We start from the raw sequence: 12800 nt of genomic DNA, 5'->3' as shown, positions 1-12800 counted from the left end.
GCACTCCAATTCATTTCTAATAGTCTGTGAGGGAAAAGGTACTTGCCTCACAACCTCCTTTGAGGCTTGACGATTTACCAGGTGTGAAATCTGGATCAGTTCCTGGAAATTTTGCTTGACTCTAATGGAAAGCTTGGGAAGAGCTTTAGTAACCTTATAGCAAGTTATTTAACTGGTTGGGAGGTGAGAGGGGGGGGGAGAGAATGGCCTATTGCCCACCATCAAATCTGGTATCTATTATTACTGTTTATTAAAGGTGCAAGATTTTATCCAGGCCTGCCCAGCTTGGGACCCACCAAGCAACATACAGCTCACCCATTCTGTGTGCCAACTGAACGTACTGTTTTTCCTGTTTGCAAGAGTGTGCTGTTAAACATCAGTCAAACCGCAATACTTTCCTGCGTTGCTGGGATTGTCTTGGTGAGAGTCACAGGTTGATCAAGCCTACAATAGGAAACATTTTAATGGCTCTCATCCAGCCAGTGGATCTACCTCTTTGCCTTTCCTTCCCACCAGGGCACAATGACTGGAGCACAACCTGTGACCTATCAAAGCACACATAATCTACCCTCATTCTAGAGCAGGATCTTGACAAACCTCATTTTTATGTCTGTCGGAGACTACAAAAATAGGGGAGTTGCAAAGCCTTTGGCAGGCCACAAAGGATGGCTTGTGTTCAGCTTGGTGGGGTTCCCAGATGGAGGGACAAACAAACTGCTTGGCGCTGGCCACCCATCGCACTACCCACCCACTCCTGCCTTGCTAGAAGAACTCCCCTTTTAACCAACAGATTCCTTGTAAGTAGCTCCCTCCAGTCTTTGCCAAGCATTAGAAAACAACATTTATTGTGATCCTGCTATCTTGGAGCATTAAGTATCAGCAACCAAGTTTCTCTCAGTCGTTTCTCGCAATCAGCCACAGAGTATTCAGATAAAATTGTCAGGGTTGGAATTTGGATTCCCTGTAGGCATTCAAATAGCAGCAAATGAAACCAGCAGCAGAGTCTCTGAAAGAAGAAATGCATTAAGAAGAGACATTGAACATCAGCAGGAGAATATGTGGAATTTCAAAGTGTTCATTTACAGCAGAAATATCTTATTTGCATTATGATGCATTATTTATTGAAAAGCACTTTGAGTCTCTGTGACAAAAGTGAGTGTAAAAGCTTTCTCAATAAATACAAATAAATAAACATTTTCTATCACGTTCTGTGCTGGAGGGATCCAAACAGGTGGTACCCATGCATAACCAGAGCAATGGCAGCATTCTTTGATACAGTTTGTGTTCATTTTTAAATGCAGATTTTGAAGGCTAGCCTGTATTTTAACTGGCAAAAAACATGGAGCGACATAAGTTCTGAATGTTGCCCCACCAAACCCATGCTCATTTGCTATTTTTTGGGAAACGACCTTTACTCTTGTAGATTTCTCTTGTGACTAGGCAGGGAAAATTCACTGCTATCTGAGCAGGCAACAATCTTAACCACCACTTAACTGGAAGTAAGCCCCAATGAACTCAATTGGGCTTCTTTCTGAGAAGACATGCTTAGGCTGACACTGTAAGTAAACTGAGTAGCATCTGAGAAATGCGGGGAGGCTCCTTTCAGTCCATGCTGCTCCCCTCTTCCACCAGCTGACTGTTCTGAAGACTTGCTCAGAATTTCAAACAGGAGCATTTTATTTGAAGAGAATGGATGAATGGAAGCAAAGAGCTTTCATAAACATTGCACAAAATGAGGTGATAGACCAGAGTGGTAGAATTCTGGGATGTGCTACTTCAAACTGCAGGGAACACATTTTTGAATGCACCTGTATATAAAGCACATACACAAACTCCCAACAAGCTGAAAACTTGGCAGAGATATGTTAAACATCTCTTCCCCAATGGCTACATGGCAGGGACTGTCTTATGTGAGGATGCATAAGAAAAGCGAAGGCCCTATTTGCACTCCAGAATTCTACTCCATTTTGCATAATCCGTAGAACAGCTGCAAGTCTACCTCCTTAAAGAGCCTGTGGGAAAGGAGTTGAATATAAAACCCCTTTTTTTCTGAATCGGCTGAAAGTTTACAACAGCTGATCTATTAGTACCCACCTGTAATGAACACTTGGAAGAATGAATAACACATGCTGTATTTAAAATCAACACATTGAAAGAACAATAGCTAGCTTTGGTTATCCCTTAGCTCAGGCATCCCCAAACTGCGGCCATCCAGATGTTTTGGCCTACAACTCCCATGATCCCTAGCTAACAGGACCAATGGTCGGGGAAGATGGGAATTGTAGTCCAAAACATCTGGAGGGACGAAGTTTGGGGATGCCTGCCTTAGCTAGAACAATTCTCACACAAAGCAGTTGTCATCACATCTAAAATATTGATGCTTTTTCTTAATAAGGCACATGGAGACATATTATCTGAGTCCCTCAAATTCTATCCCATACTGTCAACATCAGGGGTCAGCAAACTCTTTCAGCAGGGGGGCGGTCACTGTCCCTCAGACCTTGTGGGGGGCAGACTATTTTTTTTTAAAAAATGTACAAATTCCTATGCCCCACAAATAACCCAGAGGTGCATTTTAAATAAAGGACACATTCTACTCATGTGAAAACATGCTGATTCCCGGACTGTCCGCAGGCTGGATTGAGAAGGCGACTGGACCGAATCTGGCCCCCGGGCCTTAGGTTGCCTACCCAGGCTCAAACATTGTCACACAGGGATGAGTACCTCCCGCCCACAGGCCAGATGTGACATGACAGCTGACTCAATATGGCCCCCTGACTGGCTCCACTCCCTGCTTTTCTTAGTGTCCTGTGAACGCCAACAAAGGAGGGCATGCTATCTCTGCTTCAACAGCACAGTCTGATTCCATAACTGGCTTCTGCAAGAGTGAAAACACTTTCTCTGCCAGTATGGAAGCCAATTCTTCTGGCAAAGCAAGGAGAAAGTGCTCTGCTTCGTCAGGCCAGTCGGGCACCTGATCCCTGCTCTGTCAGCCCACTGGTTGCAAAAAGGCTGAAGAGGCTTCCTCTGCAGGTACAGATGCCAATCAAGTTTGCAAGACAGGAACAGAGAGAACACTGTGTGCTCCAGCAGCACAATATATCTGGCCAGTGGGGAAGAGAGCCCTCTATTCTTGGCCAACTCACTGGGTTTCTGTGCTGTGTGTTTTTTCAGGTGCAACACAGAAGCAGTGTGAGAGAGAGGTGTGTGCGCAGGCGGGGGTTTGGTCCCACACACTTGGGGCCTGGCCACTTTCTACCCAATGGAATGTGGCCCCAGCGATAGGAATAAATTATATCGTCACTATTTGCCCCACCCCATGCAGGAACAGAGTTGGTTTTCAATGCCTGGGTTAAACTTCACTAACAAGGAAGATAGACCCACCACACCTGTGAGGGTTTTCCACCATTTTTTAAAGTAAGTGCTCGTAGATCAAATTCTTTTAAGCAATTTTCTTTGCAGCTATTTTTGCCCAACTTTCTTAAATAACTCATTTGTTTTGGTACAAAGTAACTGCCAGGTCACGTGTAGAAAAGGTAAATGTACAAGTTTCCCAGTAGTGATGTATGGAAGTGAGAGCTGGACCATAAAGAAAGCTGATCGCCGAAGTATTGATGCTTTTGAATTATGGTGCTGGAGGAGACTCTTGAGAGTCCCATGGACTGCAAGAAGATCAAACCTATCCATTCTGAAGGAAATCAGCCCCGAGTGCTCACTGGAAGGACAGATCGTGAAGCTGAGGCTCCAATACTTTGGCCACCTCATGAGAAGAGAAGACTCCCTGGAAAAGACCCTGATGTTGGGAAAGATTGAGGGCACTAGGAGAAGGGGACGACAGAGGACGAGATGGTTGGACAGTGTTCTCGAAGCTACGAACATGAGTTTGACCAAACTGCGGGAGGCAGTGCAAGACAGGAATGCCTGGCGTGCTGTGGTCCATGGGGTCACGAAGAGTCGGAAACAACTAAACGACTAAACAACAACAAGTATGCATATATGTTAAAAGAATGAAGTAGCACTTCTTTACCCTGGGAGCTTACAGTGAAGTGTAGGTAAGAAAAAAAATAAAATAGTAGTAGTAGCAGCAGCATGCACATCCACTTACTATTATGCCCTGTCTAATCTGTGCCTCTTTAGACTGCATGTAGGGTTCACATTTAGAATTTCCTTCATGCTACAACTAAAAATCTCTCCACATAGAAAACTAGCATGTCAGGGAGATGGCCTATAGCCTAATTTCATATGGAGGACTATCCCAAATCAGAATATTTATCTTTTGTAAACCACTTTGAGGTATTTTTCAACCAAGCAGTGTACATATCTTATGAAAATAAATAAATATATAAATATATCAGTGTACCTCACAGCAAGCTGGCTTAAGATATGTAAAGCAGGCTATGCACACACACAGCTCCAGCATAAGGAGCCAACAATATTTTTGAAGGCATCATTTCTCCAATGAAAATAGAGATGTCTTTTTCTATTATTCTTATTATACAATTTATACCCCACCCATCTGACTGGGTTGCCCCAGCAACTCTGGATAACTTCCCACATACATAAAAACATAATAAAACACAAAACATTAAAAACCTTCCCTATACAGGGCTGCCTTTAGACGGCTCAGGGCTCCATACCCTCCAACATTTCGCTGATGAAAATAGGGACACCCTAAGGAAAAGTGGGACATTCTAGGATCAGATCAGAAACCGGGGTGGCTTCCGTAAACCTGGGATTGTCTCTGGAAAATCTTGGAGTGTCTGAATGCCACTCCTGGCTGCACAGCTGGTAACTCAACAGGCTGAATGCAACCAACTTGCCATGCATGGTCCCTTCCAGGAGGAGATGGCTAAATCTCCCATGTTTTCTGTCTGTTTGGGACTGCTGGGGAACTGCAAAGCACCTGACATTATGCAATCCATGACTTGCAATACAAGACTGCAAACTGTAGAAGCCTCATCTTCCTCCACCCCCATTGATTCCCTTCTTTGGGCTATGGATGTCACCTTTTTCAGTCATCTCCTGTGCCCTTAACCAGCAGCTTGTAATGCAGAAATGATAAGGAAAACGTTTTCCCAGTCACTTTATCCCTATGCCAGGAAAACCTTCACCTATTAAATGTCTGCACGTCAGATTGCTGCTCAAGATGCAGCAGCGAGATACATAGATTCACTGCTACTACAGAAGCACATTTATTACAGAACCAGAGCAGTTACAAAACCATCCACTTGATATGCATGCAGAGACACCTACTGGCTGATTCAGTGTTGTTGTCTTTCAAAATCCTTGTGCAAACATTACAAGACCCCTGCTGGATCAGGCCGAAGTTCCATCTAGTCCAGCGTTCTGTTCTCACAGTAACCAATGAGATGCCTATGGGAAGCTGACATGCTTGTGATTCCCAGCCTTGGAAGGAAGGCCTCCAAGAGTGGAGGCAGAACAGAGCCATCATAGCTCTCTCCTCCATGGCTTTCGCCAGTCCTTTAAGAACATCTCCCTGTAATCCTTTTAATGGAGCTTTGTGTATGTGTTGTTTATGATTGAGTAATTTGAATGATTGGACAGTCGTTACCTTTGCATTTATTTTAGATTTATCACCCTAAAAGCTTTCAAATAGATTTGCACAAATTAATGCCATATCACTTAAACATTTTAAAATTAAAATGCACTAGCTAAGAGCAAGAAAAAAATGCTGCATCAGCACCAGTAGCTAGTTCAGACAGACAGACAGACTTTTCCAAAGGTACTTCCTTGTGGCTAGGTGAGAGTTCCAAAAACCAGTTTGGGGGTTTGATTTAAAAATAGAAGGACTAGTAGGCTTTAGCTGTTTTTGCCAGCTCTGTCTGATAATTAGACACACAAGGATTTAATCTCTAATCAAGCAAAAAGGGAAAGGGGAAGAGAGATTTTTCAAAGTTGCATTTTCATTTTTTGCTCTACAGATATATTTTATAAACCTTGAAAAAGCAGTTCTAGTGCATAGTGCCTCAGCACCCACCCAATGGCTACAATAGTTTATCTCCTTGTTTTATTCCTAAATAATTGCTACTGGAGTAGAGATGGGGAGCCTGTGGGCTCTCCCAAAATCCCTGGCTTGGGCCAATAGGAGTCCAACAAGATCTGGAGCGCTGAAGATTGTCCCTCTTACACACTGAAGGGAACAAAGCCAAACTCCCCTCCCCTCATTTCATAGAAAATATTTTCACCAATTCAAAAAATGAAGTTACATATGAAGAAATATAGGACCAGCATGCATAATAATTATACCGACAATGGATTTTAATGGATTTCTAATGAAGCTGTTGGGAGTACATTGGCCAATGACCTACTTTACAGAAGCAGTCCTCTGTTTGAAGGTATCCTTTATTTGAATGGTTGGCCAGCCCAAGTCCAGTTTAAAGATAAAGAACCATAAGAAGGGATAGCAGAAGGCCCCTGGAATTGTCCATCCACAAAGTTTGCTGCATCTGATCAGTAGATCATAGCTGCCAAGTTTTCCCTTTTCTCGCGAGGAAGCCTATTCAGCATAATGGAAAATCCCTGAAAAAAAGGGATAAATTGGCAGCTATGCAGCAGATGGATCAGGGCCAGGCACACAGGTCACCTAGTCACTGTCTTCTCTGATATGGCAAGATGTATTTCTTTCTAAATTACAGTAATTGTTTCCAAATTTGTATCTATACATATCAAACAGCACATACAACTTTATGCTAATCATTGTTTCTTTGTTGTCTTCTTTTGGTGATGCATAAATGGCACCATAATTGGGAGTAAGCGGTTTGCCTAATAAAATCTATGCCAGAAGTGTATGCTCATCATAGAAGGGGAATAATTGTAATATACAGTTACTGACTTACATTTGCGTGCATGAAAGGGTTAACCTGAACCTTGAGCTCAAATTACCAGAGTGTGTGTGGTTTGGCAGGCTCACAGCAGCCCATGCTTCCTGGAGCAAGCAAAGAAGGAGCCGTGTGACTTGGCTCACAACTCAGAAAATTCTGTAGGTGAACTGAATTACTCCAAAAGGGAGGTTTTTATAGCCTGCATCTTTGCATAATCCTTTTTGTAAGGAAACCAATTTCTTTTCTTTTAAAGTTGTTTAGAATCCCCGCCCCTGTTTTACTGCCTGCAGTTGGAGATCTGTTTGCAGTAAATTCTGGAATCTCTGTGAGTAAAACATTCACTTACTTGCAAAGCTAAGTGTCTGTGATTTATTCTAGCCTAAGTATTTTTGTGGGGAACATTTCTTTAAAGGTGGATGAGGCAGATCTAACCAAGTTTTAATGTGCTTAGAACAATCGCCATTCTGCTTAGCTCCGCTACTGGACAGTAGGAATCTCTCTTCCAAACCTCTCTCTCCAACAGGAAGGTATTAGGAATAAATAAGAAGCAGGAAGAGGTGGCTCTACTCTGAGAGAAGATGATGCAGCAGCTTCAGGATTTTAGGCACCACTAAAGGTTGCAGAGTTGGCTGTGCTGAACGGACTGTGAGCAAATGGTCTGTGAGCACCTAGAAAGGAACACTGAGATCACTAAAAGTCAGCATGGGTTTCTGAAAAATAAGTCATGTCAGACTAATCTGATCTCATTTTTTGACAGAATTACAAGCCTGGTAGATGAAGGGAATGCTGTGGATGTAGCCTATCTTGATTTCAGCAAGGCCTTTGACAAGGTGCCCCATGATATTCTTGTAAAGAAGCTGGTAAAATGTGGGCTACTCAATGCTACCATTCAGTGGATTTGTAACTGGCTGACTGACCGAACCCAAAGGGTGCTTATCAATGGCTCCATCCTGGAGAGTAGTGACTAGTGGGGTGCCACAGGGTTCCGTCTTGGGCCCAGTCTTATTCAACATCTTTATCAATGACTTGGATGATGGGCTTGAGGGCATCCTGAGCAAGTTTGCAGATGGCACCAAATTGGGAGGGGTGGCTAATACCCCAGAGGACAGGATCACACTTCAAAATGACCTTAACAGATTAGAGAACTGGGCCAAAGCAAACAAGATGAATTTTAACAGGGAGAAATGTAAAGTACTACACTTGGGCAAAACAAAATGAAAGGCACAAATACAGGATGGGTGACACTTGGCTTGAGAGCAGTACATGTGAAAATGATCTAGGAGTCTTGGTAGACCACAAACTTGACATGAGTCAACAGTGTGATGCAGCAGCTAAAAAAGCCAATGCAATTCTGCGCTGCATCAATAGGAGTATAGCGTCTAGATCAAGGGAAGTAATAGTACCACTGTATTCTGCTCTGGTCAGACCTCACCTGGAGTACTGTGTCCAGTTCTGGGCACCACAGTTCAAGAAGGATCCTGACAAGCTGGAACGTGTCCAGAGGAGGGCGACCAAAATCGTCAAAGGCCTGGAAACAATGCCTTATGAGGAACGGCTTAGGGAGCTGCATATTTTTAGTCTGGAGAAGAGAAGGTTAAGGGGTGATATGATAGCCATGTTCAAATATATAAAAGGATGTCATATAGAGGAGGGTGAAAGGTTGTTTTCTGCTGCTCCAGAGAAGCGGACACGGAGCAATGGATTCAAACTACAAGAAAGAAGATTCCACCTAAACATTAGGAAGAACTTTCTGACAGTAAGAGCTGTTCGGCAGTGGAATTTGCTGCCAAGGAGTGTGGTGGAGTCTCCTTCTTTGGAGGTCTTTAAGCAGATGCTTGACAGGCATATGTCAAGAATGCTTTGATGGTGTTTCCAGGGGGTTCGACTGGATGGCCCTCATGGTCTCTTCCAACTCTATGATTCTATGATTCTAAGGGTAGCTTCAGCCAGCTACAGCTTTCTGGTTAGGTTACCTGGATTATGTGTATGTTCGTTTCATTCACACTTTACCATTTAGCATGGCATACCCTAGGTATACCCTGAAAAATGCAGCATATGTGGAAAGGCTCTCAAATGAAACCTTGAGAAATCGCTTTTAAAAGTGACAGAAAGAGGTATAACCTTTAAATCATGCATCTCTCTCCCAAAGTTAGCTGATCTGGGAATATGTAACAAGTCAATTACCTGTATTCCCCAACCTGTAAATTTGGTGTTTATTTAGTTCTCATAATGTTCTCACCTTTGCAAAGAAATAACATTAGATGTTGGTTGCAAACCTCTACTTACCACCTCAAAGATACAATTTGTTTGGAATTGACATTGGACTGCTCCACAGTTTTCCACTGTGGTCAACTTTATTATTATTATTATTATTATTATTATTATTATTATTATTATTTATTAAAGATTTCTAGAATTACAAAAGTGTGCGCAGTGTCACTCATATTTTAACATGTATCATTTTTGCAAATCAGTTTCATTTGTTACTGTGGTCAACTTTTCAAGCTGACCTGGCCTAATGTGGACTGACTTTGTGTCCCTGGTGCCAGACTTTCCCCCCTTCTGCTCATGCCGTGAGCCATCTGTTCAAATTACTGTTGAAAAAGTACCGATGTGAAATATTGCAGAGAGAATATTGTGAACAGGAAGCGGGTTTCCAACAGGGTAATTTATGTACTTTAAAACTGAAAGGTATATTATCCTCGCTTTAACAGACATCCCTTGCTTGTTAAGCTAAAACGTACAGATATTTTCTCCCTGAGGGGCAAACAGCATTGAGGACAATTTTGATCAGGAAAATGACATTGGGGGAATGAGGTTTTTTTAAAAAGAATTTCGCTACTTCTTCTAAGAGCACCCCCTCCCCCCTGCTCCATTTATATTTGTCCTTAAAAGTGAGGAAATGTTAATCCATAGGCTCTGAGTAGGGAGCCCTTATCAAAATGTTGCATGTGCTCACAGTCACTTCTTGGTGCTTTGTATCTTCTATTGCTGAGACCCAGCACCAGATCCTAGGCCTTAAAAGGGTTTTGGGGAGCTTTCCAGCAAATGGAGAAACACCACAAGGGTCAATTTTTAAGGCACCAGTTGTCACCAACTCTGGATTTTGACTTCAGCCTCCCCATACACTGAAGTGCCTGTGTGTGGTCATTTTATTACTTATTTACTTAAAATATTTGTACCGACTTCCGGTCTACCGCCAGCGCTGATTGGCGAGGAATCCTCGAGCTCCGAGGTTCCTGGTGCTGTGAGGGAGGGGGAGAGCCACAAGAGCGATGTGCCCCCCCCCAAGAACCCTAGATTGAGCTTTCTGGGGGCATGAGAGCTCGGCTGTGCCCAAAGGTGACTCCTCTTGCTCACTGGTAAGCTCTCTTTGAGAGCTCCGAGATAGAGCAGAGTTGCTGTCGCAGGCGCCATTTTTGAGTCTACTGCTACCCTCACAGAGCAAAGCTCTGAGCCAGCAGTGGAGAGCGGTGGATTTCCCCCGCCACCCCAAAAGGATTTGGAAGACATTGGACACTGTGAGTAACAGAAAGAATTTTTTTGAAAAGTGTGATTGAAAAGAATTGGCCACGGGAGGAGATTTAAATAGGAAGTCGGTCTCCCCCATTGAGAGAACGGTGATGCAGTTAAACTGGAACGTTTTATGGAGCTGGTTGATACATCTGGGAGATCCAGAGTCCAGGGGAAGGGGGGTAGAATTAGAAAAAATGTGGTTGAAGGTTATTATGATAGAAGAAATAACATTTGAATGTATGGAAAATTTTGGGGGTATAAATTGTGAGGCTAAAGGAAGAATTAGAGATGGATGGGAAAATAAAGTTAGATTTGGATTAATTAATGAATTATAGGTTGAGGATATTTGATGTCTTTTTTTTTCTTTGAGTAATTAGAATTGGTTGGGAAATAATGGGAAAATTGTGTCAGAATGATTTAAGATGATAAAGGAAAATTCCTTCATTTAGATTTAAAAAAGGACCCAGTGTGGGGGGAATCGAGGAAGTCCACAATGTCAAGATAATGTAATGAAATGATATGTTTTTTCTTGTTTTTTTCTTTTTTAATTATGTTTTATTTTTTCTTTTCTGCTTTTGTTTTTGGGTTAAAATGTTTGAAAATTAATAAATATTATTTTAAAAAATAAAATATTTGTACCCCACCTTTCCCCATACAGTGTGTCTACCCTATATACTGTACAGTGCAACTTTCAAATATGCCAGCTATGCAGTATATCTAACCCTGAAAGTGAATGCCCACTTAGAAAACCAAATAGTTCCTTTTTTAATGTAACAATATCATACTTAGCTTGATTTTAAAAATGTAAGCACCTTTCAGGAAAAAGCAATTAAGCCTGTCAACATAGCACCAAAGACACAATAGTTAAGTCATATAAACAAACCCTAGAAACCCACATTCGTAAACACAATCCAAAGCATGCCACTTACCAGAAGAGAGCCACTTTCTGAGGAAAGCTATACAATGAGAACTGATACGTTGGTTCTCCTCTTATAGATGAGTAGTACTCATGTGACACAGGAACCACATTCAACCATGACTTGTTGGTATGTGAAGGAGTCTCAGGCTTGCTTCCCTCTCCTCCTCCAGTCCTAGACTTGTTAAATACGACAATCACAACAGGGGCAGAAAAGAAACAGGAAGAGGACATTGGCTGGAGAAGAAGCAGGAAGGGAGAAGCAGAGCTGGCCACTCAGTAGCCCCATTAGGCCCTTTGCCTTGGAGGTGCAACAGGAAGAAGACAGGAGTCACTTTGCCAACCACCGCCATTTACCACACAAGGACCACGACGGCTGCTTTGTCACTGCAGCACAGGGAGCTCCTGTGGAAAACTCCAGGAGTGCCAAGGCCAGAATGGCAAGCTCAGATGAAGGGCCCTTCCTCAGGGAGAGGCATTCTGGGTGAGGTGGACTCGGAGGGGACCTGTGGTGCTGCTACTTTGCCATGGTAACTGCTATAAGAATTTTGAGGTCACACATCTATATATATAAAAATGTAAAAATCGTGAAACTGCGTTCTACACTTTTCTCCGTAACCGCTTGACCGATCGTCCTGAAATTTTGACACAACGATCCAGGCCACTCCCCGAGCGGTGCTGGGTATGTTTAGCCTGGGGAAAAGAAGGTTAAGGGGTGATATGATAGCCATGTTCAAATATATAAAACGATGTCATATAGAGGAGGGTGAAAGGTTGTTTTCTGCTGCTCCAGAGAAGGGGACACGGAGCAATGGATTCAAATTACAAGAAAGAAGATTCCACCTAAACATTAGGAAGAACTTCCTGACAGTAAGAGCTGTTCGACAGTGGAATTTGCTGCCAAGGAGTGTGGTGGAGTCTCCTTCTTTGGAGGTCTTTAAGCAGAGGCTTGACAGCCATATGTCAAGAATGCTTTGATGGTGTTTCCTGCTTGGCAGGGGGTTCGACTGGATGGCCCTTGTGGTCTCTTCCAACTTTATGATTCTATGATCTTCTTGTACACAGTCATCTTCACTTACTTAAACCCCCAAAGCCACTTCCACACATCTAGGTATAACTACTCTCCTTGGACTTAGTTCTCAACACTCACTGTAATTTATCTTCTGATTAGAAAAATTGTGGCTTTCTTCCCACCTTTATGCCTTTTCACTTTCCCAATTTCATTGTGACTTCTTTCCCTCCCTGATTTTTCTTAGATAAAACAATTGACCTCCCTGTTGTGAACTGCAGGGATCACACTCCAGGGTTGGTTTCCCAGACAACAAAAAGTTCATCCCCAGTCACAGACATTAACCGTAGAGGCTGTTCAGTTTCAAATGTACAGTAAAAGGTTTCTTTAGCCTACTGGGTATTAGGGAAACTGAATAAAGCTTTCAAAGGCACTACCACAATCACAAAAGCTTCTAATCTACTCAGAAATCCTGGAGAAAGACTTTATTCTGAAAACTGAAGACTCGCTAAAGTGC

Source organism: Zootoca vivipara, chromosome 5 (genome assembly GCF_963506605.1).
Source record: "Zootoca vivipara chromosome 5, rZooViv1.1, whole genome shotgun sequence".
Classification (NCBI taxonomy): Eukaryota; Metazoa; Chordata; class Lepidosauria; order Squamata; family Lacertidae; genus Zootoca; species Zootoca vivipara.
This window is presented reverse-complemented; position numbering follows the sequence as displayed.